General features: G+C 37.4%; 1 long non-coding RNA gene and 1 gene segment (V, D, J or C); one reads left to right on the forward strand and one right to left on the reverse strand.

The window, feature by feature from the left end:
- The window catches only part of LOC306654819 (T cell receptor alpha chain MC.7.G5-like), a 517,362-nt gene that overhangs the window by 295,472 nt on the left and 196,342 nt on the right, over nucleotides 1-25,548 (reverse strand).
- Nucleotides 16,860-19,547, forward strand: LOC306654826. The gene is made up of 3 exons (XR_013762066.1): nucleotides 16,860-17,116; nucleotides 17,879-17,979; nucleotides 19,094-19,547. It is a non-coding gene; the product is annotated as an uncharacterized lncRNA (long non-coding RNA).

Here is a 25,548-nt window from a genome sequence, read left to right on the forward strand (position 1 = left end):
AAGCACCGCCCCCATGTGGTCAGAATTAAATAATTAAAAATATATATTTTAAAAAATTTCCTTCTTAAGATCAGTACCTTGTTCTGTTCAAAGGAAGATAGAACAGAGAGGCAAAAAGCAAACAAAAATGAAAGAAAACAAATAGTATTAAAAAGTTTAACAGCAATGGTTATCTGAAGATCTTAACACTGGGAATTTCCTTATCTTCCTTACCTTTTGTGGAAATCTATGCAGGTTCTTTGCCTGCGTGATGCTTTACTGCATTCTCAGAGGTGTAAACAGGTTGAGAGAAGACCTGAGTGCTTTTCTCTATTGATTTATTACATATCATAGCTTTATTATATCTTAATTTGAACAGCTTTAAATTCTCTTGAAAGATACAAAGAAGGAAAATGCAGTATTCTTTCTTTTAATATGTTCTTAGTTATGGGGAAGTAGCCTGGTGTCTGGCTCACCTTGAAAATGCTCGTGCTTTTGCAAACATCTAAGTGTTTCTTATATTTAAATCAGGGAATGTGTGCAGACTCTGGCACATTCTCATTTCACATATTAGATGTCTGAAACCCTATTTTATGGCCTCCTATATTTGCAGCAGGGGTTAAGGACTCAAGAAGAACAGAAATTAAGGAAGAAACTTCCCTTCTATTTTTTGTACCCAGTCCTCGCCCTCTTGATTTTAGATCCCTAACACATAACCATATTTTCTTAGTCACATTCCCTGGACAAAGCCCTGGCCCTGACCAGTCTATCTCCACCTTTACTTTCCTTTGTTTCTTATAGTGGTCATGAGGTAAGTGGGTAAGCCTTCATCCTGAGAGCCTCTGAGGAGTAAAGAGCTGTGATCTTTTATGATGCTAATTGTGGAGATTAATCCTCCATTCTCTGTCATGTAGGAAATGATGTCAAACAGGGAGATTCTGCTTCTCCTGGCATTTTCTCTGAAGCACAGTGCTATTTGCCTCAAATAGGAGGTAGCTTTCTCCTGGAGTTGTTGGGTCTGCATAGGACTGACTCCACCTTCCCTGTTCTCTCATTTCTATTTGAGAAAACAATAGACCTGGGGGTGGTCACTGGGGAATTGGGCTATTGTGAAGTGGCATACTGTCCTGGGACCCTTGTGATCACTTTTTTTCTCAATCAGAGTACACTCAAATCACACTGAATCTGGAACCACAGAAATGTTATCAAAACTTCTAGTTGTTTTCTATCAATGTGGATACTTACTAAGAATATTTCCAAAGAAGGAACTTTTTTGTCTAAAGGAATACTTAGAAAAAATAATATTTACATTAACATTTCCTTTGGAATGTTCTATCTCAGATATGGTGATTCACCATTTAGGTAAGTACTAGTGAAAATATGTCTAATTAAAGATGACTAGCAATTTTCCTGAGGAAAGATGGACAGAGGTAGTAGTATATCAACAATAAATATTGAATGTCTACTACCTAAAATTCCTCCAACTGAACCCTGTGGGAATGTTTAATAAAATGTACAAAATAGAATATGCTAAATTTATTGTTCTAGAGATAAGAAAAACACAAAATTACCTAACTCTAGGGGGCAGTGCATGATAGATATTAGCATTTATTACTATGGAAGCAAAGTCTAAGCATAAAGAATTCTCAGCTAAGAGATAGTAGCTTAATAATTAGCATAAGAACTAAGAAGAAAAATCATTTCTATTGATTCAGAAAAGGCATTTGACCTACTATAATCCAAATTCTTGTTAAAACCACTAAAACATCAATTAATAACTAATTCCTTAACATAAAAAATGCATATGCTACAACCCCAAACCAGCACCTACTTGTGGGGAAACACTAGGAGCTTCTTATTAAAGTAGGAGACAAAAAATCTTGCCTGTTACTTTTGTCACAATTTAATATTTTGTTGGAGTGCCTAGATAGCATTGGCTCAGAACAACAACAACAACAACAACAACAACAACAAAACAATTAGAAGCATAATAATCAGTAAGAAGGAAAACATCTGCATTTTGCAAATGAAATAATTACATGTTAGAAAAACCTTAAAGAGAACAAAGACCACTACCAAAAGACTGGTTATAACATGTGCAACATTTGAAAAAAAATTCATATCATTTATTTGTCAAAACAGAAGAACAGTTAAAAGAAGATGTGGAAGAAAAGAGCACATTTTCTATTGCATGAAAGTAAGAAGAAAGAAATTTTAGATACAAATTATGACAGACAAGTCAGTTAAAAGGAATAGCAAATCAGTTCCTAGGTACCACATATGTATATTTAGTATATGATAAAGACAGGGTCTCAAATCAGTGCAGGCCAATGACTTTTCAGTAAGTATATAATTATGTTGGGATGACTTGTGTCTCTTCAAACTTGAAGTGGCTAGTGGCAAATGTGATCATGATAGTGTCTCATTTTAGACCAGCGGTCTTCACACTAGGGTTCCTGTAAACCTGGATTTGGGAGGTTTGTGAAGACTTTCCTAAAATTGGTCTTTCCTGGAGCATACTTGAGGTCCAGATACCAAGGTGCTGCTTCTTTCTAATTTCTCTTTCCACAGTTTAACCATCCTGAATGGTGCATTGCTCCTAGGTGCTAAAAAACCCTTCGTCTTCATGGTACCAGACAAAGAGAAAATTTATTAGCATTTAGCTTCTGAGAGAGGGTCCTTAACAGCGGAGCAAGAGACACTGCAAGGCTGGTATGTATTCCAACTAAGCAACAACCTCAAGGCAAGTTTTCCTCCCTTATTCATCTATCTATCTTAGAGTTAGAATCAAACAATGAGTTGGTTGTTATTCAAACTCATCATGTAATATCCTTATTTGACTGAAAATGAAGTCAGACTTTTTCTTTTTTTTTGTTATATATGACAGTAGAATGTATTTTGACATATCATGCATACATGGAGTATACCTTCCCATTCTTGTGGTTGTACATGATGTGGAGTTACATATATGAGTTACATAATATGGTTGTACATGTTGTATATACATATATGAACATAGGAAAGTTATGTCTGATTCATTCTACTGTCTTTCCTGTTCCCATCCTCCCCTCCTTTTGTGCCATTGCCCCCTGTCCAGTCTGGTGAACCTCCACTCCTCCTTCCCTGTCGCATATTGTGAGTCAGCACTCACATATCAGACAGAACATTCGGCCTTTGGTTTTTTTGGGATTAGCTTATTTCACTTAACATTACAGTCTCCAGTTCCATCCATTTACTGGCAAATGCCATAATTTCATTCTTCTTTATGGCCAAGTACTATTCCATTGTGTTTAGGTACCACATTTTATTTATCCATTCAGCTGTCGTAGGGCCCCTAGGTTGGTTCCATAGCTTAGCTATTGTGAATTGAGCTGCTATGAACATTGATGTGGCCATGTCACTATAGTATGCTGTATTTTAAGTCCTTTAGGTATATGCTGAGAAGTGGGATAACTGGGTCAAATGGTGGTTCCATTCCAAGTTTTCTGAGGAATCTCCATACTGATTTCCAGAGTGGTTACACCAATTTGCAGTCCCACCAGCAATGTATGAGTGAACCTTTTCCTCCACATCCTTGCAAATCTTTATTGTTACTTGTATTCTTGATAATTGCCATTTTGACTGGAGAGAGATGAAATTCAGTATAGTTTTTATTTGCATTTCTTTAATTGCTAGTAATGGTGAACATTTTTTTTCATATATTCGTTGACCATTCATATTTCTTCTGTGAAGTGTCTGTTCAGTTCCTTAGCCCATTTATTGATTGGGTTATTTGCTTTTCTGGTGTTAAGTTTTTCTGAGTTCTTAATATATTCTGGATATTAATGGTCTATCTGAGGTGCTGGTGGCAAAGATTTTCTCCCATTCTGTAAGCTCTCTATTCATGTTCTTGATTGTTTCCTTTGCTGTGAAGAAACATTTTAGTTTGATACAATCCCATTTATTCTTTTTAAATTTTTTAATTTGTTCCAATTTGTCATACATGACAGTAGAATGCATTTATGCATTTTGATAAATCATACATAAATGGAGTATAATTTCTCATTTTTCTGATTGTATATATTGTAGGATCACATTGTTCATGCAGTCATATATGTACATGAATCATATAGGTACATATGTAATAGTATCTGTTTCACTCTATGATCCTTCCTTCTATTTTACTTCTTGTGCTTTAGGAGTCTTGTTCAAGGATTCAGTTCCTAAGCTGACATGATGGAGAGTTGGGCATGCTTTTTCTTCTATTAGGTGCAGGTTTTCTGGTCTAATTCCTAGATCCTTAATCCACTTTGAGTTGAGTTTTGTGCAGGGTGAGAGATAGGGGTTTAATTTTGTTTTATTACATATTGATTTCCAGTTTTCCCAGCACCATTTGTTGAAGAGGCTCTTTTCTCCAATGTATATTTATGGAACTTTTGCGAAGTCAGACCTTTTCTAACAGAAAATAAATGTTTTTTTTTTTTTTTTTTTTTTCAGAAAATAAATCTAAAGTTTGTTTCACAATATAAGGTGCAGGAGAAAGAGAAGTTAAAGAGGATTCCAAAATTTTTAGCTCTTTTAACTAGATGAATTTATATTGTCATTTTATTGAGAAGGGTTAGGGTGAATGAAGAACCCATGGGAGGGAATTAGACATTAAGTTTTGGATATGTTAAGTCTTGGATGCTAATTAGACATCTGGTGTGGATGCTCTATAGGCTATAGTATACACAAATCTGGCTTTCAATGGAGAGAGTTGGGATGGAGGTGCACATTTGGGAGTCATCAGTGTACAGATGGTTCTTAAGGTCACATTCCTGGATGAGATCACTTAAACAATGAATGTAGATAGGACACATGTTTGAGTCCTGAGTCTCCTGACAGGACCATGTCTTGAAGTCAATAGGAGGAGGCTGAGCTAGGAAATGAGTGAGAGTGGTGGCTGTGAGGTTGCAGACAAGCCAGGAGGGTGTGTGGCCCAGAACTCAAGCAATGATGGTGTTTCAAGGAGAGAACAGTCACGATGCCAAAGTTCTTCCTGAATGTCCAATAAGATAAGGAATGGAGGGCTGGGGAGATAGCTCAGTTGGTAGAGTGCTTGCTTTGTAAGCACAAGGCCCTGGGTTCGATCCCCAGCACCGCAAAAAAAAAAAAAAAAAAAAAAAAAAAGATAAGGAATGGAAAGTTTGGTTGGATTTGTGGAAGCAAAAGCCACTGGAGACCTTAGCAAGAGGGATTTCAATAGAATTACGAGAGATGAAAATCTGCCTGGCGTGGGTTCAATAAGAAAGAATGTTATAGAGACAACGAATTTAGAAAACTTTTTAGAGGAATTATGTTATTAATAGAGATAAGGAACAAAAAACCTTACAAACTTTCTTACTCATTGAACTACTAAATCCAGTTCCAGAATGTTGTCCCAGTGAATGATGAGAATCATGAATTCAAATTTCTATTCAAAGATATTTACCATAAGGCTATCTAAAATGATTAAAAGTTGGAAATAAACAATCAAAATATCTAAATAGGAAAATGGTTATTGCTAAGTATGGTATGTTTATGATATGGAAGAGCACACAATCAACTCAAACTGTGAATGCAAGTCACCTTTGATGGTAAAAATTAGATTGTTGATAAAAAGACATAAAACTGTTTTCATAATAGGATGTAAAATGCACAAATATGTGAAACAAATAAATTAGGAACACAAAGTTTAATATAAAAATAGGCAAAAGCAATGAGTTTTCATGTCTATGTGTCGGAGTCATAGATTTTTAGTATTTCTCCAATTTTTTTTCAGTCTCAAATTTGTTAACATACATAGGGTTAACATAATTCTTATTTCCCGTAATTATTTTCTGCCTTCCTATAACTCTAGTTTGACTAGAAAATGTTTCTTCTGTGCACCTTAAATTCAGCACAGTTTGGTACTATCATAAGATTGTACCAAACACAAGTATCCCCACTTCCTTTTGGCTGTACTGATTATGGTTGTTAAGTGACTTCTCATCCTAAGAGAATATTTTAACTTTTGCAGTTCCAGGTAGGGCTGGATTTATAGATTCTGATGCTCTCAGGAATCTGCCTTTCTTCAGATCCCAGCATTGTCTTTCCCCATCTCTTACAGTAGGAAGTGAACGATTCCCCCAAAGTTGTGTGATACATAATACTGGGTACCTCTACAGAGCAAAAAAAGCAAGAGAACCACAGCTCTCCACTGATGTGAATCTGTGTGCAAAGAAGTCGTCATGTATTGCTTATGTCTTTGTGTTTATCTTCTTTTCCATGTGGTTTCCAGTTTTGAGATGCTGCAATCCTATGCTAATAACTATTTAAAATTTTGATTATTTGGCAGATTAAGGCAATGTGCCCTTTGGAACAAATCTTTGCCCGTAAATCTATTCCTGTTTCTTTTTCTTTTATCCCAAATTGCTTTTGTTATCTTCTACCCATTCAAGATCTTGGATGCATCTTTAGCATTATCCAGTATTCTTTACAAAGAATCTCTCTCCTTGGCAGAAGCAATGGTCAGTGGAATTATTCTAAGCTTATGGGTTGCTTTTCCAGGATGATCCATCCTAGACAATTGATGTAAATTAAAGATAATGGATGTAAATTAAAGGTACAAACTTTGACCAGAAGTTTCTACATCTGGCACTTCATCTGTCATTGAATAATATCATAGAAAGTCTTTTTTTTTTTTTTCAGTAAAATAGATTTCTCCTAATCATTGTTCTCAATTTCTAATTTTAAAGAGTACCTTTCTCTTTTCAAATGATGTGAAAATAAAACTAAATTACTCAAGGACAGAATAACCATTTGAATTTTACTATAGTTTGGGTGTTTACTTTTATGTACTTTCTTGATTTGCCAAACCTGCCCCAAGTAATACAGCAACAGAACTGCAAGATTCCTAAGTTTGGCACATCACTGCCAGAAGACCCACTCTGTTTTATGTGCCCCATACCATGCTTTTTAAAGAGTTTTTGGTTTTTTAAACCAAATTAGACATCAAACATGTTCACGATGATAAAAGAAAGACACAGGGGGCAAATTAGGAATTAGCCCGAATGCCTGACTGCCCGGTTTTTCGAACGGCAGCTCAATAACATAGAGAATGGGGAAGAATATGGGAGCGTATCTCCACCAGGCCTGCACAGGTTCTCAGCTAAGTAAAATCTCACATCTGTTCAGCGGTGTTTTCAATGAAAATCACACAAGGGCTTCTGCAGTCAGACAAGGAAGAGAGTGAATGTGAAGCAAAGCAGAATGTAGCTGGTTTTATGTGTTTGGTTTGTATTATTTGATTTAAAAGTTTGTTCTTTATGAGGTTAGTGAGTGTAGAGAAGCTCATAGTATCCCCCTTCTTACCCAACAAAATGAATGGTGGAAAATGATTGTAAGATCACAACACATTTGGGAAAATGCTTAGATTGTTCCTTTCTGTTGCATTGGCTCTTAGTTGTTGGTAGAACTGCTCAGAGAAAGAGATTTATTTGTTCACTGAATCAATTGTTATGGAAATACAGTTTTCCACAATTCAGAAATGTTCTGGTAAAAGTAAATCTTTGATGTTATTTAACAGTTTATACTTAGATTTATAGTTCTTTCTGGGAAAAAAAAATTCCAAGATTATTCCTTAGAGCTATTTTTAGTATAGACATGATCTTTCTGCCTGGAAAAAGCCCTGGTTCTGTGATGTGGGTAGTCCTCTTCTATTAATCATTGCCACAAACTAACATCTGATCTCATCTCACAGTATTTCCAGTAAAAACTGTCCCTTTCCATAGTAAAAAAATTTTTTTTTCTAAACCCTTCTTGCTATAATTTATTGATCTCTGTCCTTAATAAGTTTATCCTGCCTAGAATGCTACCTCTTAACTTCTCCCTCATTTAAAATCCTATGTATGCTTCAAGTGCAAATTCAAAATTTGATTTCCATAAAGCTGAAAGGAATTTTTAAAATTCATTGTGAATTTTATAAGCATGATTGTTCAATTCTTTTATAGCATTTTCCCTATGAAACTTGAAATTTTTAGTTCTGCACAAAATCATATCATTTTGTAAGCCTTTCTGCAACATCACTGGAAAACACATTTCTTCAACTATTTCTTGTAATAAGGAATATTTTATATCTCAAAGCAGTCTGTTTTGTTTTGAAAAACATCTAATTGCAGTTCTTTATAATGGAGCTGGGATTTGTTTTCACATGAGTATAATGAGCTGAGATTTGTCTTCACATGAGTTCTCACCATTGACTATAAAGTTGCATTTACATATGGTATAAACATAACCAGTCATTTGTTCATTCAGTCATTAGTTAGTGCTTATTGGTAGGAACACATCTGATGCCTCCAACATGCTTTAATCTAGTGAGACAGGCATTCTCATGTTCATAAGATAGATATTAAGTTCTTTATGTACCAGCATCATGTCTAAAACACTTTTATATTTTGTAGAGAAGAAACAGAAAATCTGTAGGCATGAGTTATGAGGAACATTGTTTTGGGCTGATTTGAAGAGGAAGTGAGTGAGAAGCCCCTCTAGTGAGTATATGCCCAGACAGGAGATGCCAGGGGTCCCCAGAGTTAGGACAGAAGTTGGTGACAGTGTCTGTGACCTGCAGAGAGCTATGCCTTGTTTTTCTTGAAGATTGGGGCTCTTAGAGTTGCTTTTTGCTTTATAATGAAAACTACAGGACGAGGTCTATTCCAGTGCTGAGTCTGAAATATAAAAACCAATAATCCTGTATAACTGCAGTTAAAACAGATCCTCTAGGCCTAGGGACTCTCTGCAGCAGTTTCTGTTGACTCTCTTCCCTGATAAGAGAAAAAAACAGACACAGAAGGCCAGACATCAACTGATCTAAGTGATTTATTTTATTTCTCCAAGTTTCTTGAAAACCCCAGAGGAATCAACTTGTACTTGTTCTTTCTCCAGTATTTTTTTTTTTTTTGGGGGGGGAAAGAGGGGAATGCCATTTAGATGTCCCCTTTCCTCATTCAGAAACATTCTAGGATTCCCAAGAAGGCCTTTGGATTTATCATTCTTTCTTCCATTACCTCCATTATTGATAGAGAGTAAAGTGTCCGCGGAGGGTGCAAAGTGAAAAGATACTTGTATTCATCCAGCCAGTCACAGCCAAGTCTCACTCATTTTTCTATTGCTCCCTTCCCTGCCACCAGGACACCATACAGACATACAGCCAAAAGTCCACACCCTTGTAGTCAGATCCTGAGAAACAAATCATCACCAGTGCAGAGATAGGAAAACAGTAATGGTTGGTGGGTTTTCCATACAGTTGCTGAGAGGATGTCGAGTAATTCTGTTTCCTCACCAAAGCTTTGTAGCTAGAATTCTGGTGAATAGGGTCAGAGCCTCTGGATCGACAGAGACCCTCATGGAACAGCTGTTCCCCACCGGACGAAGGGAAACAGCAAGGAAGGTGCAGCCCCCGACACTATGAACTCAGTGACTGGCCAAGATGAGCTACGCCTGTCCACCCTCCTTCAAAAACTGTTGAAAATATTCAATATGAATGACTTTTAAAAAATACGGTAGAAAGAGTTTTAAAGGAAACTTGGGAAAATGGAGAACTACTGCTGGCCCTGCTCCTTCCTTTTCAGTTGTGTGGGTCACCGTGACTCTGAGAGCACAAGGATCCCCACAGGTTGTCTGGATGCTTTTGCTTTAGGCTTGCTGGGAATCCAAGGGGTCAGAGCTCAGCACTCAGCTTCTAGCTCACTTTCACATATTCTACTGCCCTCACCAGGGTTCAAAAGCTAAGTAAAAGGAATATGTTAATCACATATTAATTGTCATTTCCCCCAGAGATCTGGTTTACCAAGGCCAGAGGAAGGGGTGAAGAGAACGCACTCCCAGTCTTTAGAACAGCACAGGCTCTGGGGTGGGAGGTTTGGGACGCTGCTGTCAGCCACAGGCTGCTCACTAGGATTCATTGCAGAACCTCCTCACAGTGTTGGGGTGCAGACTCACGTGATCATCCATGGACTGGACCATGGTCCCCTGACACACAGCGCTCACTGTAAATGTGTGCTCTTATTACCTGCAAGTGTGGACTTCACCCCTCCCTCAGGCTGTCAGTCACAAAATTATTTAAGCTGTTGGACGTTCTCCCCAGTGCACTAAGAGGAGGCTAAACCTGAGTGCACCACCATGCAGCATCTGAGGGGAACAGAGGGTGGTTCCTCTGAGGTGTGGGATTCAGAGGCCCTGTTCACATGAGGTCACCGATTCTCAAACTTGGGCATTCAGTGGTCTCACAGGTTCTGGGGTACTGTGGTGCTCAGTAGTAGTTAGTTCAGACAAAAGTGGGGAATGTGAAAAAATGTAAGAGGTAGATGAAGTTGGTGTCCTTAAACAAAGAACACATTTGTTCCAGTGAGAAAAAGAAGAGAATTCTGATGGCAGTGTCCAAATAAGCTTGGGGGTAATGGGTGTTTGGCATGGTTGACAAAAGAAACTAAAGAAGAAAAGATGCAGCAGTGGATGAAGGAAAGAACAAGAAGACCAGAGGCGATAGAGAGCCCCTTCTGCTTTCTCAATATTGAGGATTGACCCAGGGGTGCTCTACCACTGAGATACAATGTCAGCCTTTAATTTTTCATTTTATTTTATTTTAAGTTACATTCTCCTTAAATTACTCAGGTTGGTCTTGAACTTGGGATCTTTCTGCCTCAGCCTCCTGAATAGTTTGGAATCACACTTATGCACAACCATTCCAGCCGAGAACCTTCTTTTAAATCTTAATATTTTTTTAAATGTTCTTACCCAATTTGGAAGACCTTCTGAAAAACCTGACTGTAGGCAAATATAAATAAGAGCACATGGGGATGGAGATGTGAGGGTTATAAAGTTTTCTATTACTTTACAGAATTGGGCATAAATTTTCTTTTGTTTGCTTTGCCAGGTGAAGGCTAAATTGCCCCTGAAGTAAAACTTAGTTAAAGCCACATAAATAACATGTAAGCATGTGAAAAGTTGTTTTACATCATATGTCACTAGGGAATTGCAAATTACAAAACAAAGAAAAACCACTACACACCTAGAATGGCATAAATTGAGAATACTGACACCACCAAATACTATTGAGAATGAAGAGAAAGAGGAACACTCATTTATTGCTGGTGGGAATGTAAAATGTACAGGCATTTTGAAAGACAGTGTGGCAATTTCTTACCAAATTAAACATAGTTTCAGCATATGACTAAGTAATGACATTACTTGGTTTATCTCCAAATGAGCTGAAAATTTGTGCACACATTTATAGCAGTTTTATTCATACTTGCCCCAAATTGAAAGCAACCAAGATGCACTTCAGTAGAAAAACAAATTGTAGTACTTTCAGACAATGGAATATCATTCAGCACTAAAAAGAAATGAACTATTAAGTCATGAAGAGACATGGAGAAACTTTAAATGCATTATTACTAAGTGTTATTCTAACTATGTGATATTCTGGAAAAGGCAAAACTATGGAGTCAATAAAAAGGTCAGTGGTTTCTAGAGGTCAGGGAAGAGGGACAAATGAATAGGCAGAGCTGAGAGGATTTTGAAGCAGTGAAATGGTGATACTGCTGGTTAAGGGTAACGAGTTCTGCCTCCTCAAATGTTGAAGTTGGAACATTAGAGAAGCACGCTGAAGCAGGCATGTAGAGTAGATTTAAAAGTAGTAAGTAACATAGGCTTCTCCCCAGAGGGAGACGGGTGGCCATAGCTTGTATTCTGGTGGCATTCCAAGAAGTGAGAGTATCCTGCCCCTTTTATATATTTTCGAATATTTGTTCTCCTGGCCTCTTCTCCTTTTCTCTCTCCTTTCCTGGTTTGTGACTAGGCCCAGGAGATGGTGGTGGGATGGCCAAAGGGTGAGAAGCAAATGGGCAGGGTGAAGAGCCAAATGGAGTGATTCAGGCAGGTAGGGATCCAGGGGGCATTAATTAACAACTCCCTGTCTGCAAACTTTCTGGAGGGGTAGTATAGGCAGGTAATTTTGGTAATCAAAGGACTCTGGAGACATTAACATTCCAATCTCCCAGGGGTGGTCTCCAACTTCCCGGATCCAAACCTGACCTCTGTTTTCTTAATCTTACCGGATCATCACTCTACCTTAATCACCTGTTCTGTATGTATAACACCAAAAATGACCTTAATATAATTTACAGACTTGGTGGGCTGTAACAATGTGTCAATATACATTCATCATTTGTGACAAATGTACTACCCTGGTGGGGCGCATGTGTTCATGTTACAGGGGATTGTAGGTGTGAGGAGAAGGGTGTATATGGGAGCTCTCTGTACCTTCTGCTCAATTTTTCTGTGAACCTTACAATGCTTTAAAAAAAAGTCTTTATTAAAAAAAAAAAAAAAGAAACCACTCAATGAGTAATGTCTAAATTCACAGTAAGGGAAGTAGTTCTTAAAGCATATTTAGAAATACAATACTCTTTACAAGAAAAACGAGTTAAAGGTGAATATATTTTGTGAATAAGGATGGAGTTTGCGGAGGAATAGAAAAAACTGGATTTGCAAAACAAACTTTTCAGTACTATTTAGTCTTTAAAAAACAGTGCATTTGTTACTTTTATTGTAGTACTTTTAATAACTAGTAAGCAATATAAATTGTAGTCTATTAAATATATAAAGTCAGTAACTTTTATTTATATGGAATAAATTTCTCTAAATGGAGAAATATTCTAGTCATAATATAAACATAGACTGTACAATGTTTAGCAACTAATTTCATAAGAAGACGATCTTTAAAAAGCAAAGAAATAAAACATACTTTTAAAGACTAAAATGAACCTTGAATAAATGGACAGACATATAATATTCCTGGGTAGAAAAACATAATGTTCTAAAATGTTTAACTTTCCAGAGTATTTCCAACCAGAATCTCATTTGTTTGAACCAGATAAAAATGAGTAAAAGAGAACAAATATGAAGATTTTGGAAAGAGTAATAGATCTGTTTTCTAAAATAAGATTCCATTTTTCTATTATGACATAAAAACCTTTTCTAAACAAAACAATGTGATACAGGTGCAGGACTAAGTCAGAAGGTGGAATGTGGTAAAATTTAGAAGAGATCCAGATATTACTGGTTTTGCAGAATCGTTTTAAGTTGTGGGGTAAAAATCTGAAATGGTTTTCATTTCTCATGAGATCTGCTAATCTTCTGCTCTGCTGTATCAGTCATCTCTTTGCAACTGGGAAACAAGTTACTCTTTCTTTTTCTTTTGGTTGTTAAAAGGGTTCTGTTCCAACTATTGGTATGTTCACTTTTGAATCGTCCTTACCATTTGAGAGCCATATACTGGCAGGAAAGCTCCAGTGGCTGTTCTGATTTCATCCCTCCTCTGGCTCAGAGGATGGGCAAAGAGACAGGGAGTGGGATAGAGAACTGTCCCCTCCTGCCCCCTGCTCCTGGGCTGAGCAGCCTAGTCTCCTTTTATGTGACTGCTCCAAGTTGTGGTGAGCTTCCATTCTCTCTCTGCGGCTTATCTTTGCCAGGCCACAGAACTTCTCAGCTACAGATACCCAGATGCTGGCTTTCTCAAGATGGGGATGGTATTCTAGGGTTACAGTCCTCCACCTGCACTGTTCCCTGGAGTGGGTGGGTGATGGGTTTCAGCCTCAAATCCCTGCTCTTCTCCAAGCCCACCCTTAGACCAATCTGCAGCCTCTTGCTGCCAGGCCCCTTCCTGGAAGACAGATGGGTTCGGGCAAGATGGTTTAAACCTAGACAGATTTATTGAACCCACAGGAAATTCATGGAAAAAGACCTCAATAAAAGGGAAGGAATATAGTCTAGTACACCTTTTTGCTCTGCTGTATTTCTCCAGCATTTTATTTCTGCTCATAACCCTAAGATGCTCTGCCCATTCAGAAGTTGGTTATCTTTTGGACAAGTGATGACAGCCAGGCCTCAGCTTGATGGAGAGGCGAAGGCTGGACCAGGCGCCTTCAGTCTAGAGGAAGGGAGTTGGCAGGGTAAGCTACACATCTTTCTTCTTTCTGCACAAGATTTGTGTTGCCTTAACGGTTATCTCTTTATGTTCTCAGTCTTCCCTCTAATATCTCTTTTGTTTAATCAGTCAAACTAGTTTGTCTTCTCTTGCCCCAATAAAATGGTCAAGAATTTCTTTTTCCAAATAGCCTGGGAGAATTCAGTGACTATTCTCATTATCATTTAATTCCACTGTGGTTCTTGCACTGTTCTGTAATGTTTGGAGGCAGGCGAAGTTCTTAATAAGAACTTATACCACTTGATTATGTTTAAAGAACATAAAATATAACAAAGACATCACTTTTATGGGAAATAGCATGCATAAAACCAATCTCTGAAATGTTGAAAATTTTTATTGTAAAAATGATAACTGGGAATGGTGGCACATGTCTGTGATCCCAGAGGCTTGGGAGACTGAGGCAGGAGGATCGCAAGTTCAACGTCAGCCTCAGCAATTTAGTGATCACCTGTCTCAAAAAAACAAAAAAGGCTGGGGATGTGGCTCAGTGGTTAAGCTCCCATGGGTTCAATCCCTGGTACAAAAAACGAACAAAACAAAACAAAATAATAAAACTATGGCTGAAATTCTAGGAACATTTGGATTATGGAAGATACGTGTAAGTAGGGTGGACATCCGGAAGCTACAAAGAAGACAGGGCTCAAGGTGTAGTGATAGAGAGTACGTAGCACTTATGAGGCCCTGTGTTTGATTCCCAGCACCAAAAAGAAAACAAAATCAACAACAAAAAAATATATACAATGAAAATTATCAGTTAAACAGTATTGTGAACATGTAGCAGTATAAATGTGCGCACCAATTCTAAGAGATGGCGTTGGGACCTGCTGAATGTGGTTTGAACAACATGGAGAAAGAAATGGAGTCATAAAGAAAAGAGGAGAAACAGTCACTGTAAGGCTCTGATGGTCGTTAATCCAGTCCAGGCTGTACAGGACTCAGAGAGCCATATCTGTCTAAGCTCACTGAACCCAGCCAAGACTGCTTGGAGCAATGCCTTAATTACATTCTGATTAGAATGGCTCTGCATATAAACAGACTCCAAATTAAGTCATTTCTGTTCTTCAGCAAGTACCATTATGTATGATGTGTATAAATCTATGAAATAAAAGATATACTGTTTTTAAACTAAAAACAAAACAAAAACAAAAACAAAATAAACAACAACCAAAACTACCCCAAGCATTTTTGACTATATAAAATTTAGAGAATATTCAAAGGCAAAAGATTCCAAGCTACATACTATAAACAAAGTCAGAAAACAAATAGACTAGGGAAATGATAGGACATTTTGATATTGCTACTATATATTTTATTAATGAGAATCAAATAACCTAAAAGAAAAATGGTCAAAGATACAAAAAGGCACTCACAGGGGAAAGTCAAGCTGACCATGAACTTGTAAATAAACAGTTGTTTGATCTCACTGGAGACATGCTTACCTATACTTACACAGGTCAGAGGCTTGGTAGGAAAAGATGTTTACTTAGTTACTGACATTGTTTTCCTCAGTAGGGATGGAAGACAGCAGGTGAGTGAGGATTATTTTATATATATATATATATATATATATTTTATTGTTTCATTTTTAGCAATAAGCATTACTGTGTTTAGAATTTGAAGTATCAAGTGAAAAGTTTAAAGAACAATATTAGATGTTTTTTAATCTGCTGTGATTTGAAGATGAAAGATTTAAGGACTGTGGATTCAAAGCATTGTTCAATGAATGCAGTTTGGCAAGCTTCTTCATGCAAGAGTTACCAGTTTCCTGTTCACACTTCAGTTTTGTGGCTCTGGTTTCTAATCCTTTCAGCTCAGACTTCATGGATCTCCCTGGATCATTGCAGCAACCCCAGAGCCAGAAGCTGGGCTTTCGGGTAAAATGTGCAGACTCTTCATCATGTTTCCACTCTCCAAGGTTGTTTCAAGCTAATGTCTGTTTTATATCCTTTTAGAAAGCAAAAATTGGGTTTTAGTCACCACTCTTGAGCATTTTAAATATAGCTAGGCTTTCCTGGGTGTGGAGAAAGGAGTAAAGGGATAAATTGGCAGTGCTGATCATAGTGTTGCACTACTGAAAGTTTCACATGGAGAAGAGGGGCTTTTGCTCTTTTTTTGTCTAATATCCGTAAGAACAGAGCCAAATGAGAGGTAATTTGCATGAGAACTTATAAATTCAGATGTGTGTAGGAGATCACACATCTTTCCTGTCATTATGCATGGTAGAGATGGGAAACAACAACAACAAAATCTTCACTGAAGTTAGAAGAATCTTCTACCTAAAGTCAAAGACTTCATTTCTGTTCCATTTTGTCTCCTCCTAGTTGTGTGACCTTGGCTTGTTAACCTCTCTGAGTTTTGGTTCTCTACTATATGGAGAAATAATATTGTTGCTGTTGGTATTACTAAATAAAATATAGTATACTGACACAGTGATTTATAGGAATAGGGAATGAGATGATCTCTTCAACCTGGCCCCTCTTCAAATCCATTTTGTTGCATAAAATAAGAGGAAGATATTGAACAAAACATACCATATGTTAATATTGTATATGTCACAAAGTAATTACATATGCTTCCTTGAGTACATGTCCATATTAATTATGATAAAGGGTTTAAAATGTACATTATGAACCCAAAGCAGCATTTGCCTCTGAGAAAAGAGACAAGATGAAGAGTGGGACGAGAGGACCTAACTTCATCTGTAATGTTAAAAACAACGTTTTAAAAAAAGAGTAGACATTCATCTCTTGCAAACATAAAGTAACTTAAATATATACTTAGTTGTTTTTAAACAATTCTAAGACAAAACTCAGTGTAAGGATATACAGATTACCTAATCTTCCTTCCTTCAAACTGACTGTGGTTTCCTGTGACCTGAGGGTCTCATGCAATCAATTTAAACTTCCACTTATTTCTACAGAGAAAAGAGAGACCAGCTGAATGAAGGTATTTTTTTTTTTTTCTTGTTTGCCCACCCTAAAGATGTGTTGGAGACACAAAGAATATTTCAGTGGAGACTCTGTCAGAGGGTCTGGGAGAAGAACTAAGGAAGAGAAGTTGGGAAGAGATGGTGCAGTTAACCAGAAAACTGGTGCCCCAGGGTCCAAGGATAAGGTACAGCCCAGGACACTGAGTTGGGATTGAGAACTCTGTACAAAGTTTGGAGCTAAGAGTCTCCTTAAAAATTTATTTATTGTGTAAACAGTATCATAATTATTTCATGAAAAATAAAAACCAAAATGCTGAGAAATATAATACCATAAAATCTTATTTTATTTTTACATCAAAGATTCCAGTTTTTTAGATCTATGTGCTTCAAGCATTTAAAATTAATGCAAACACAGCATGATTCTAATACTGACTCCATATTTTACTTAATTGTTATATCAAGAGCATATCCATGTTGTTCTTAATAATTGGCTCATTAAATGGTGGGAGAGCATTTAGTAAAGTTTCTTTCCAAATTCTTCCAAATGATTTAAATTTTTTTACTGGAGCATATTCTTGCCTAAAAATTCTTTTTCTATGTAAAGTTAGTCCTTAATATAAATTCTGAGAAGTGGATCAAAGGTATGAACAGTTTAATGAATTTTAAATTCCCTTTCCATGTGGTTCATCAATATATTGTGTTGTTATCATCAACATGGTTGATGTTAATTTGAAAATAACAAACTTCCACAAGCTGAAGCTAAGGGTAGTTACACCTTGCTCTCCTTTAGTTATCTTATTCCTTCATGAACAACTGTCTCTCATAGTTGAATTTTTTAAAAGTTAGCTTTAAGCAGATCTTTGAAAATTATTTTCTAGTTACCATATTTTTTGCCACTTGTAAAATGAAACGTTGTCTAAGGTCTGATTTTCCATCTTATTTTCAAGACCCTCTTAATAACTGGTGCAGCTGTTCAGCAGCAGTGTGGCTGGAGCAGACTTCGCTGGTTGATGCTGGACCCAGGAGCCTCTGACCTGAAAGCCATAAGGTGCTGGTGCTGCCACAGGCTTTGTATCTTCTTTAATATCTCATCTAGCACCAGTGCAAAGATGCAGGGCCATGCCCTGGTCTGAACTGAATGGTAGGGTCCATTAGAGATGTGCTTGAATCAGTACAGTAGGTGGCAGCAGTACCGGGCAAGTCCACTGCCTCACTTGCCCTCCCATCTTGGACTGGGAAAGTAGAACTGAGGCAGGATCATGGACATAGTCATCCAAGCAATTTCTATCTCTCCTCACCAACACCTCCACTGCTGACCCTCTTCCTCTTCCCTTTAGCCTTATGAAGAACTGTCCTCTGCTCTTATTTAGATCATGAAAAGTTTCCAATGCCCAGTGCCACTGTATACAGGAACTGGTGCCACAGGGTCTTGCTTCCTCTAATTGCTGGCTATGCTGAGCATGCACTTCAAAGCCTGGCATTCTCTAGGTCCTGGATGTGACTTCTTAGGGTTTAAGGTTTTTAAAATTTTTTTATTTTTTTTATTTTTTAATTGTTTTGCTTTGTAACACATTGGGAATTTTGAGATGATAAAAGGGTTATTTAAAACCAAAGTAGTTGAGAGAGAGGAACAAAATTTACTAATTTGCTGAGTGTCTGAGACTTGACCAAAGTGTTGAAATCATGTTTTGTAACCGTCAGCAAAGCAGCTATTAGTTCTAACCTCAGGAAACTAAAATTCCAAAGCTTAGTCTATTTGCCTATAATCATATAGCTATTATGTATTAGAACAGCTCTACTGATCCAGTAGGAAAAAAAGTCTGCTTGGTCATGTGTGCCTCATTCTTCTTCCTGTGCACTGAGGTTCTTGTCTAGCTCCTGTAGGGGATGTTCTCTTTGTGTCCCTCAGTCACAGTAATAAAGGGCAGTGTCTTCAAGACCCAGATTTTCAATGTACAAATTTATCAAATTTGCTGTATTCTTTGAATAAAACCTTTCTAGGACAAAACTGGTATCACTTTTTCCATAATATCTCCACCCTCAATGGAGAATCTATTCTAGTGTCTGTTTTGGATACTGTTGAAACCAGTAGAGAACAGCATAGCTTGTAGATGAGACATCATAATTACGAAGCAGATTTACAGACTTCCCTTATGTTCCAGATACTTCTGTCTCCTGGGATGTGATCCTGTCTGCTCTCCCAGGCCCTGCAACATCAAATGCACATCAGCTGCAGTATCGTTACAAGGGGCTCCTCCAGGAGAGCAGCTCGGGCACTGGACAGGACCCTTACTTGGCAGGGCCAATGCTAGAAGTGACGATAAACTTGCTATTCATCATTTCTTCTGGATTCTTGATGTATGACCTTATTTATTCACTGGATGCTTCACACTGGTAGTATGTCACAATCAAGTCACTGGGAGGAGTTTTCTGGAGGGTTCTTATACAGGTCAGAAATGGGAGGAGTTCAATTTAACTACATAGAGATTTTTCAAAGGTACAGAAATGACTCTTCTTGTAATGACTGAGAAACCCTCATCCTTTCTTTAAATAATTTAAATTCACCACATTTTTCTACGCTTGTTTTTTCATGATTAGGGACACAAGTGAAATGGAAAATAAGATATTAAACAGTTAACAGTGGTTATTTCTTTAGGTTGGATGTCACTTTGTTTTTCTTTTACAAAATAAACATTTGTCTTACAATAAATGTTATTTCAATGAGAGGTTAATCTTTTGAAATATAAATTATGTTTGATTCTTGTTTCAGTAGGAAACAGAAAACAGTGAAAAAAAACAAACAAAACAACAACAACAAAACTTTTCCCATTCCAGCTGTTTATCTCTTTCAAAAACAGCTCAGTCCATTTTTTTTTTAACTTTTTATTTGTTTTAATTAGTTACACATGACAGCCACATCATTGTTTATAGCACCTCAACTCACAATAGCTAAACTATGGAACCAACCTAGGTGTCCTTCAACAGATGAATGGATAAAGAAAATGTGTGTGTGTGTGTATGTATGTATGTATATACAATGGAATATTACTCAGGTTTAAAGAAGGATGAAATTATGGCATTTGCTGGTAAAAGAATGGAGTTGGAGAATATTGTGCTAAGTGAAATAAGCCAAACCCAAAACACCAAAGGCCCAATATTTTCTCTGATATGTGGGTGCTAGATCAGTCTCTGGTTTTAAAATTGTCAACTCTTTATAGCCCTCAGCTAGGAACACTAAGGAGACTTACCCAGAAGTTCCATTTCTATTTTGTAGTCTTAAATAAGTGAAAGGCAGGTTCTCCTCCCCTCTGGACTGCCTGGTCTCCTCTCACTCTCTCTGTCTCTCTCTTTCTCTCTCTCTTCCTCCCCCCTTCTGTTGTTATTGTTGTTTGTTTGCTTCTTTTTGATTTTTGGCATGGATAGAAAGGAGGGAAGACAAGAAATGGTCAGAGGAATTTGCAGACTAAAACATGGTAGGATTTGTTATATTAATTTTTAAGCCATTTCTGTACCTTGGAACAATTCCCTGGCCATTTCTTACACTCTCTCCCCATCTTCCTAACAGTGAACCCTTAACTGTGCACCATTTGCAATTAAATTTCTAACAAACCCATGAGTCCAAATCATCCTTATTGCCTGCACTCTCCTACAGAGAGATTGGGTATTAAGGCACTCCAGTGACATAGGACAGTTGTTAAAATATGTTAGCAGGAGAAACAGGTCTTCTTGTAACTTTAAATTTCCTAATTTAAAGGAATATTAATCTATTGGGTGCTTGAAGAACTTGTTTTGGTGCTTTTATCACTTGGTCATGTATATATATTTCTCATTGAAACTGAGCTAAACTGTGAGTGTCAGATAATTATATAATACAGTTTCAACTTGCCTCGATTTTGTTATTTTAAAATGGAGTTATATATATATAATATTATATTATACGTATTCTATATATATTATATATATATGTCAAAAATGCTTAGAATTCAGCTTATAGTAGACAATTTGAAAAGCAAAGAATATTACAAAACAGAAAATAAGCAATCCTAACCCATCACTCAAAGACAACTAATATTGCTGCAAAATTTTGGTGGCATTTTATTCATGTGCTATTGTGGGTGTTATTTTAGTCACATGTTAACACATTATTTTAGTGTTTTGCATATATGTTTATGCATAATTGTGATCATACTCTGAATAATTTCACTCCGAGATATCTAACATGGGGCATGTAATGGAGAAAACAACATTTGGAGTCAGATACACCTTATTTCAAAGTCAGTTAACAATTTGAGTGGCCTTGGGGGAGCCATAATCTTTCTGAGTTACATTTCTTAATCTGTTAACTGAGGATCATACTAATAATCTATCAAGAGTTATTTTGAGAACTCAGTGAGGTAATATTTGCAAAATACAAGGTACACAGCATTTGCTGTCAGTGAATAGTAGCTTTCATTGCGAATTTTTGCAAACATATATGATGAAAGCTATTATCATCCTACACGTTTGCAAAAAGTTTGCCAATGAAAGCTTTCATTAGTTATAACATAACTAAGCTGAGTTGATGTTAACTTCGCATGACTTACTGTAGCCCTTTTCTTTTGGGAGGCCGCTTAAACTACTAAGTGTTCAAATTGGTTGTAATGTCTTCAGAAAATTCTGCAACCCTTTTTATGAAGCACCCAACACAAGCCATAACCATAAGGTCAATAGACTAAGTAAGAATACTGCAAATGGGGAAGGAAAACTTTCACTTGAATCAAGTAATGATCCCTTCTGGTTCCCACCCTTTGTTCTTTGCTAATAGATTCAGCAAGGAAAGTTGCAGGTAGAACCCTATTTATAAATGAATATATTGTAGGTGGAAGAGGGAACATCTCTGGCTGTTAGGATGGGTAGTGCATGTGCAAGTTGTATGATCCTGATAAAAGGGCTTTCTTTATACTCGAGGGCATAATAGCATGGTAATGAATTTGGTGTCATCTAGTGGCCTTCTCACTACATTAGCTGCACTGAATCCCATGGAAAAGCACAGAGAAACTTGTGAATGCAGTGATAAGACTCAGCCTGAGTAAGGACCCAGCAGATTTCATAAGTAACTGTCATCATGAGCTCAGGACCTTGACCAATAACTTTTTTCTTTATAGCTTATTTTTGAGGGGTTTAGCAAGTTCCCCATCTTACAGTTGCAGAGCCTCAGCTGCAGCATTTGAGTACAAGCTGCAGGTGCCTAGAGAGCACTGTGCCTCCACAGCACAGAGGTAGGTGGCTTCGTCTCCAGGCTGGGTAGCTGTGATGTGCAGGGTGCTATGTTTCTTATTTAAGGTGCCACTTAATCTTCCCAACTTCTTCTCTATTCCACTTGAAACTAGTATAAACAGAAGAGTGGGAGCATTTTCTTCCTGCTTGTACCACTGCAGGCTTCGGAAGTTGGTCACTTCATAGCTGCAGTTGAGAGCTGCACTCTCTCCCTCGGGGACAACCAGAGATGGGGGACTCTGTTCCACCTTGTCGTCACTGCTCACCCCTGTGTAGAAAAGGAATTAACAACATAAGCCAGAGAGAGTGATGCCAGGTGAAGTCTTCAAAGTGATCATAACTGCTCTCCCCTGGAACCACAGGGCTCCCAGAAAGTCAGAATGAGGCCATTTTCCCTTTTCATTTTTGAGTGACCATCCTCAGGTTTTTCTGGCTGTCCCTGACATTTGTAAAAATTCTACTCACAGCTCAGTTGAAGCCAAAAGATCACTAGAGAAGTCTGTGCCCATTTCTCCATCCTTCAATTCTTAGGTTTGTTTTCTTGGGAAATATGATTTAGTACTCTGTGATTCCTTTTCTTCTTAGAACCCACTCTTTGTTTCCCCAGTGAGTGCAGACAAGTTCTCTCTCTCTCTCTCTCTCTCTCTCTCTCTCTCTCTCTCTCTCTCTCTCTCTCTCTCTCTCTCTCTCTCTCTCTCTCACACACACACACACACACACACACACACACACACGCACACACACACACACACTTATACCACACACACTGAAAGAGAAATAACAATTTGGCTATTCAGTCAATCAGAACACAAAGTATCATCTCATTCTAATTTAAATTCAAATCCCTCCCATCCTCTGGAATCATTCAAAATGAAACACTGCCATCTTGTGAGCTGGTGCAGAATAGATGAAAATTTGTATCCAAGCGTTCTACTATTTATGGTAGATTCTTCTAAAGTTATTTCACTGTTGATGAACAGACTACCCAAAGCTACCCTAGCTCTGAGTCAGTGGTTCTATAGACATTGCAGAAAATTTGGAAACTCCAAGGAAAGAAAAAGAAGACAATATAACCACCCATAATTATGACTTGCTAACTGGAATCTGGCATTTTGGTGGCCTAGCCGTGAACCTGCACATGATAACCAGTCCCTGAGGAATAGCATGTCAAAATGGAAATAACCTAGGTCTCTCAATGATCACATAGGGCAGAACCATCTGTCAACCTGGAAAGAAACCGGAGACTTTCACAAGAGCAACAAATAGACCTGGTTGTTACAGTCTTTGAATGTTTAGCACATTTGTATTTTGATAACTGGATCTTCCTCACTAATATACTTGGAGTATAATTTTGGTTGCATTCCATTCCATAAACATTATTCAGTAATTTTCTCATTGCCATAGTTCAGGAATGTACACTTCTCACAGAATAGGTATATCCTCTTAGGGAGTGTTCTAGACTAAGAAGATTAATAATTTCTTGTTCAATCTTCATGATCACCCATAAAAATTGTCTCTTTAGAAAGTGCAGATATCAAAGTGAATATGAATATATTTGCATTCCAGAAAAGATGTATTTCCCAGTAAAATTATGGATTACTTAGTTTTCAAGCCAGTGTTTTGTGACAATGGTAATGTGACTTAATCCTCCAGATTTTAGGCAAGAAACAATACCCAGAATCTGTGAAATAAGAGATCTGACACCACCACAATAAATAATATGTTTCTATTATTGCTTATGAAGATAGTCTGTATTTTCCCTATGAAGGTAAACAGATTTTATCACATTTTTGGTGCCTTTAAGTTCTGTGTTTTGACACAGAGGTACACATGAGAGAATTAGCATTTTGTTTCTTTGCTCATTTAAGATTTTTAAATGTTGATCTTCTCTGTGCCACAAACTGAGGAGTATACAGAAATGAATAATATATTAAAAGGCTTTCTATAAAATAATTCATAGCTGCTGGGCATAGTGGCACATGACTATAATTCCAGCAGCTCAGGAAGCTGAGGTGGGAGGATTGCAAGTACAAAGATAGCCTCAGTAACTTAGTGAAACCCTAAGAAACTTATGGAGACCCTGTCTCAAAATAAAAAAATAGAAAGGGCTGGGATGTAGCTCAGTGGGTAAGTGTCTCTGGATTCAATCTCTAGTTTAAAAAAAAAGGAAGGAAGAAAGAAAAAGAAAGAAAGAAAGAAAGAAAGAAAGAAAGAAAGAAAGAAAGAAAGAAAGAAAGAAAGAAAGGCCATAGTTTAAATACTGAGGAAGTTAAGATGGTAGATGTGCCTACCTGTGGTGAAATGGGAATGGGGCAACAAATAGAAAACATGGGTAGCCACAGTTAGTTAATTACTCTTTATTTTAAAGTCATGGAGCAGAATTGTGCTGGGCACCCTGTAGATTCTTGTGAAAGTATTACCTGAATTATAGCATTCATAGGATTTGAAGGGTTGTATCATATGCATGTATAGGATCCACAGAAATGTTGTGCTAGGTCTTCAGGGTTTTGTTCCTCAGGGAGAGGAAATTGAATTTCTACTGATGTTTCAGAACATAATGATCTCTGTGAGACACAAAAGCCGCTAGCTTTAAGGAACTCCCTGTAATTGCCCATAACACTGTCAGTGGCAGCGGTACATCTCTTTTCAAAAGCACCAGCTGGTTCTTCTTGAGATCTTGATTTCCCCAAGGACACCTGCAAGGAAGAAAAATCTACAGTGTATTTTTTTGGAGCAAAACCAATAAAATGTCTTGTCCTGTTCAGTGTAAATTCCTACTGCATGTGAGACAGTTCTCTATAGCTCTTTATAGACTTCAGCTTTCTTTAGCACTTGTGTTAGGGTTAGAAGCTACTTTGAGCTTATCTTTATGGAACACAGAATAGCGAGTAATAAGGATCTCAAGGAGTGTCATCAATAGTCTCTTTTTTGGAATGAGGACCTGATATGATGCAGCAGATGTTTTTGGATGATTAACCCAACACTTATCCCCAAACTATATCTTCCAAACCTGTTTCCCTTACAAAGTAGTGCTGGGCATATCACGAGATTCTGATCATGAAACGCAAAAAAGGGTCTGGATGCCTTGGGAACAGCTTTGTTCTCCTGATAAAAGAAAAAGGTGAAGCTGTTGCTCATTTCCTCTTGTCCTTCTTCCTTGAACTTACCTGTGAGCTAAGACACCATTTTGTGACCATCTCTGCTAACAAAGTATTACAGACAAAAGGAAAAGAAACTTGTGCATTGGCAAGGATTAATGTTATCACTGAGTGTCTGTAATTGCTTTGCCTCCTTTTTTTGTGAGATTATTAAATGTCTTTATTGCTTAAATCAGTGTTATAAAGAATTTTTTGTTACTGAG

The sequence above is a fragment of the Sciurus vulgaris genome (genome assembly GCF_902686455.1).
Source record: "Sciurus vulgaris genome assembly, chromosome: 2".
NCBI classification, from domain to species: Eukaryota; Metazoa; Chordata; class Mammalia; order Rodentia; family Sciuridae; genus Sciurus; species Sciurus vulgaris.